The sequence below is a fragment of the Salvelinus alpinus genome, chromosome 14 (genome assembly GCF_045679555.1).
Source record: "Salvelinus alpinus chromosome 14, SLU_Salpinus.1, whole genome shotgun sequence".
Lineage (NCBI taxonomy): Eukaryota > Metazoa > Chordata > Actinopteri > Salmoniformes > Salmonidae > Salvelinus > Salvelinus alpinus.
In genome coordinates, this window is record NC_092099.1 from 38,539,403 (window position 1) to 38,545,623 (window position 6,221).

The 6,221-nt window shown below is 43.6% G+C and overlaps 1 protein-coding gene across 1 annotated transcript in view; it reads right to left on the bottom strand.

The window, feature by feature from the left end:
• LOC139538902 (receptor tyrosine-protein kinase erbB-4-like) overlaps window positions 1–6,221 on the bottom strand; it is a 591,021-nt gene that overhangs the window by 268,219 nt on the left and 316,581 nt on the right. The gene's annotated exons all lie outside the window — the stretch shown is intronic.

Here is a 6,221-nt window from a genome sequence, read left to right on the forward strand (position 1 = left end):
AACCCATGTGAGGGGGAATCCCCACGGGGGTCAAGGAAGACTTTGCTAAAACTTTCTGCTCCAAGTTTGTGTCCACTCCACTAGGTACCAGGATGAAGCAGGAGGACATCAGCATCACCATTGCTTCACACTTAAATGTCATTTAGAAAGGATAATGACCGCGGAGACTTTACGAACCCACCCAGCCAGAGCTGGTATGAATCAAAGTGACATGACCGCCCTCCTTTCATCCCCCTTCCTGTCATGGTAGCTGTCATTAGAGGTGACAGACAAAGTGAGGATGAGTCCCAAATGGCACGTTATTCTCTATAAAGTGCACTACTTTAGACCAGTGCCCTATAGGCCCTAGTCAATATGGTGCACTATAGTGGACAATTTAGAGAATATTGTGCAATTTTGGAGGTAGACAGAGACAGCGGGGAAAGGACAGGGCAGGTCTCTCACAACGCTAATGCCAACAGTGACAATAATCACAGCAACAGGCCTCCGCCACACAGCCACACACACATACACACACATACACACTCGCACACACACACACACACACACACACACACACAAGCACACAGGCATGCACACACACAAGCCCACTAAACTGCGTCCTAAGGAGTCTGCAACCACCACTGTTTCTGCTGCCACCACTGCTCAGGTTCAGACCCCCATCACTGACATCTGTCAGGCCCTATAGTCGTCAGTCCAAGCCAGGCCAAGAAGTTGCAGGAGCAGTCATGGTGCTGTCTATATCAACCACAGTCACATAATGGGCATGGATGGCAGCTATTTAAGACTTTTCAACCTAGTGCTCAGAGAGACACCCAAAATACACCCATAGGGCCCTGGTCAAAAGAAGTGCACTATATAGGGGATAGGATGTCATTTGGAGTACAGTCAGAGTCCTCGTTAGTCATCTGTTTAGTAGCTAACAAACTACTCCATCTAGTCAGGAACATCAGGTCATCTAGTCAGTAACATCAGGTCATCTAGTCAGGAACATCAGGTCATCTAGTCAGGAACATCAGGTCATCTAGTCAGTAACATCAGGTCATCTAGTCAGTAACATCAGGACACTAGTCAGTAACATCAGGTCACTAGTCAGTAACATCAGGTCACTAGTCAGTAACATCAGGTCATCTAGTCAGTAACATCAGGTCACTAGTCAGTAACATCAGGTCACTAGTCAGTAACATCAGGTCATCTAGTCAGTAACATGAGGTCATCTAGTCAGTAACATCAGGTCACTAGTCAGTAACATCAGGTCATCTAGTCAGTGACATCAGGTCATCTAGTCAGTAACATCAGGTCACTAGTCAGTAACATCAGGTCACTAGTCAGTAACATCAGGTCATCTAGTCAGTAACATCAGGTCACTAGTCAGTAACATCAGGTCATCTAGTCAGTAACATGAGGTCATCTAGTCAGGAACATCAGGTCACTAGTTAGGAACATCAGGTCATCTAGTCAGGAACATCAGGTCATCTAGTCAGTAACATCAGGTCACTAGTCAGTAACATCAGGTCTTCTAGTCAGTAACATCAGGTCACTAGTCAGTAACATCAGGTCACTAGTCAGGAACATCAGGTCATCTAGTCAGGAACATCAGGTCATCTAGTCAGTAACATCAGGTCACTAGTCAGTAACATCAGGTCACTAGTCAGTAACATCAGGTCACTAGTCAGTAACATCAGGTCATCTAGTCAGTAACATGAGGTCATCTAGTCAGGAACATCAGGTCACGAGTCAGTAACATCAGGTCACTAGTCAGGAACATCAGGTCACTAGTCAGGAACATCAGGTCATCTAGTCAGTAACATCAGGTCATCTAGTCAGTAACATCAGGTCACTAGTCAGTAACATCAGGTCATCTAGTCAGTAACATCAGGTCATCTAGTCAGGAACAGCAGGTCACTAGTCAGTAACATCAGGTCATCTAGTCAGTAACATCAGGTCATCTAGTCAGGAACAGCAGGTCACTAGTCAGTAACATCAGGTCATCTAGTCAGTAACATCAGGTAATCTAGTCAGGAACATCAGGTCATCTAGTCAGTAACATCAGGCCACTAGTCAGTAACATCAGGTCACTAGTCAGTAACATCAGGTCACTAGTCAGGAACATCAGGTCACTAGTCAGTAACATCAGGTCACTAGTCAGTAACATCAGGTCACCTAGTCAGTAACATCAGGTCACTAGTCAGGAACATCAGGTCACTAGTCAGTAACATCAGGTCATCTAGTCAGTAACATCAGGTCATCTAGTCAGTAACATCAGGTCATCTAGTCAGTAACATCAGGTCACTAGTCAGTAACATCAGGTCACTAGTCAGTAACATCAGGTCATCTAATCAGTAACATCAGGTCATCTAGTCAGTAACATCAGGTCATCTAGTCAGTAACATCAGGTCATCTAGTCAGTAACATCAGGTCACTAGTCAGTAACATCAAGTCATCTAGTCAGGAACATCAGGGCACTAGTCAGGAACATCAGGTCACTAGTCAGGAACATCAGGTCATCTAGTTAGAAACATCAGGTAATCTAGTCAGGATCATCAGGTGGCATTCCAATGGGACTCAATTCTCTATTTGACCAAGGTCCCATGAGGCACAATACAGAGAATAAGGTTCTATTTTGGGCAAAAACCTTTTCTGCACATTCTTGTATTCATTATATTCCAGGAAGAGAACTGCAGGAGCAGAGACAGACCGTCTGCTTAAGGACTGGAGTTGTGGGTGTGTAGGTTCAGCTATACACTGGTATAACATCCTGCTGTGTGCCTGTGTGTGTAGCCATTGACAGTCAACTCCATAAGCCTGGATCCTGTGCTCAACCAATCAGACACAGACACACAGCACCACACTGTGGTCTTGGAGGTCACCCTCCTCATCTTCTAATGACTCTGGGGCTCAAGCTGAGACTATTTGGGGACCAGCTCGGGTCGGAGAACAGTGACCCTGCTTTGGGCACAGTGGCTCCCTCAGACTCCTCTCCTTCCTTCCCTGCCTGCTTGTCAGTCAATGTGTGTGTGTGTGTGTGTGTGTGTGTGTGTGTGTGTGTGTGTGTGTGTGTGTGTGTGTGTGTGTGTGTGTGTGTGTGTGTGTGTGTGTGTGTGTGTGTGTGTGTGTGTGTGTGTGTGTGTGTGTGTGTGTGTGTGTGTGTGTGTGTGTGTGTGTGCGTGTGTGTGTGTTCTCACAGTCTGTACTCACAGCCAGACCACGCAACAACCAGAAACAAATAGAACTTCCTGTACCAGTTACCTAGCAACCTTTGGCTGTAAGTTTCCTTATGCGAGTGTGGAGACTTCGCAACCGGAACTCCCAATGTATAACACATATGGACCCCGAAATAAATCACTCAGCTGACCAGATTACACAAGCTTTTAGTTCTGGGTTAATCAATATTACAACAATACTACAGCATGCCAAGAGGTTTGCTTTGTCTAAAATCACTTTATTCATCAATTGTACAAGTTCCAACCAAAATATGACTTCCGCTTTATCTGACGGCCCCTCCAGAAGACCACACAGGTTGGAGCAGGGGGGCTGCCACGCTGGACGGCCATGGAGCAGTTGTTGTGGGAGGTTAAGTGTCTTGATCAAGGGCTCAAATGGAGGCAATGGCATCTAGGATTAGATACCAGCAACCCTCCAGTTTCCAGCTCACTTCTTGCCAGATGTGTCCCATCAGACCTGGGATTCGAACTGGCAACCCTCAGGTCAGGATATTGGGATATAAAGACTTAGGTCAGGACATTAGCATGATGAATTACTGGTGATCGCATTGAGGCCTGATTGAAGTTTTGTATGAGTGCTACTGCTAACATTAGCAGTCATTGCCTGTATTTGTGTCCATGAATATGAAATATAATACCAACCCTGATGATTTTGAAGAATATGATAAATACCTAAAATATCTTTGAACTGTCTTAAGACCTTTTAATGTTTTGTCATTTGATAATTTGACAATCATGTCTTGAAAAGGTACTTTTGTACTCAAACATATTAATTAGTATTTTCACAAAACTATAATTTCTCATGTCCTTTGAGCATGATACTGTACATTAGACTTTTTGGAATTACTGATGAGGAGTTCATAAACACACCATACAAGAGCAGAGAAATACAACAAGAGGAGAGACTCCCATTTACAGTATTTAGAAAGTCCAGAAGAAGGGATCTAATTCTGCACTAGACAAGATTTGAAACACCATGATAGTGTTTAGGAGCTTTAGAGAGAGGAAACAACACCAAAAGAGAAAGATTCTAATTCTGCACCACAGAGGACTGGAGACAACATCATAGTGTTTTCAAGCTTTTCCGGGACTGGCAAGGTGTTGCACAACTCTTGATGATGTGGTGTTACAACACATCATTTCATGTTTCAGAACCTCTCAGAATGAATGTTTCAGAACCCCTCAGGATGAATGTTTTAGAACCCCTCAGAATGAATGTTTCAGAACCCCTTAGGATGAATGTTTCAGAACACCTCAGGATGAATGCTTCAGAACACCTCAGGATGAATGTTTCAGAACACCTCAGGATGAATGTTTCAGAACCCCTCAGGATGAATGTTTCAGAACACCTCAGGATGAATGTTTCAGAACCCCTCAGAATGAATGTTTCAGAACCCCTTAGGATGAATGTTTCAGAACCTCCCAGGATGAATGTTTTAGAACCCCTCAGGATGAATGTTTCAGAACACCTCAGGATGAATGTTTCAGAACCCCTCAGGATGAATGTTTCAGAACACCTCAGGATGAATGTTTCAGAACCCCTCACAATGAATGTTTCAGAACCCCTCAGGATGAATGTTTCAGAACACCTCAGGATGAATGTTTTAGAACCCCTCAGGATGAATGCTTCAGAACCTCCCAGGATGAATGTTTCAGAACCCCTCAGGATGAATGTTTCAGAACCCCTCAGGATGAATGTTTCAGAACCCCTCAGGATGAATGTTTCAGAACCCCTCAGGATGAATGTTTCAGAACACCTCAGGATGAATGTTTCAGAACCCCTCAGGATGAATGTTTCAGAGCACCTCAGGATGAATGTTTCAGAACCCCTCAGGATGAATGTTTTAGAACCCCTCAGGATGAATGTTTTAGAACCCCTCAGGATGAATGTTTCAGAGCACCTCAGGATGAATGTTTCAGAACCCCTCAGGATGAATGTTTTAGAACCCCTCAGGATGAATGTTTCAGAACACCTCAGGATGAATGTTTTAGAACCCCTCAGGATGAATGTTTTAGAACCCCTCAGGATGAATGTTTCAGAACCCCTCAGGATGAATGTTTCAGAACCCCTCAGGATGAATGTTTTAGAACCCCTCAGGATGAATGCTTCAGAACCTCCCAGGATGAATGTTTCAGAACACCTCAGGATGAATGTTTCAGAACCCCTCAGGATGAATGTTTCAGAACACCTCAGGATGAATGTTTCAGAACACCTCAGGATGAATGTTTCAGAACACCTCAGGATGAATGTTTCAGAACACCTCAGGATGAATGTTTCAGAACCCCTCAGGATGAATGTTTCAGAACACCTCAGGATGAATGTTTCAGAACACCTCATCACACCTCAGGATGAATGTTTCAGAACCCCTCAGGATGAATGTTTCAGAACACCTCAGGATGAATGTTTCAGAACACCTCATCACACCTCAGGACGAATGTTTCAGAACACCTCAGGATGAATGTTTCAGAACCCCGTAAATCTGAAACACAACCATGTGTTTCAATAGTCCAGCAAAGTTAAGGTTCCGTTAACTAAGGTGGTGGCAGCTCAGTTGCCACTAGTTTTAGTGTTACAAAGCACTTAATTTTTACAGTGAAATAGAATCACATGCTGAATTATATTGGTCATGTTTTGGAGCATGATATGATACAGTTGAAGTCAGAAGTTTACGTACACTTAGGTTGGAGTCATTAAAACTCGTTTTTCAACCACTCCACAAATTTCTTGTTAACACACTATAGTTTTGGCAAGTCAGTTAGGACATCTACTTTGTGCATGACACAAGTAACTTTTCCAACAATTGTTTACGGACAGATTATTTCAATTATAATTCACTGTATCACAATTCCAGTGGGTCAGAAGTTTACATACACTAAGTTGACTGAGCCTTTAAACAGCTTAGAAAATTCCAGAAAATTATGTCATGGCTTTAGAAGCTTCTGATAGGCTAATTGACATCGTTTGAGTCAATTGGAGGTGTACCTGGGGATGTATTT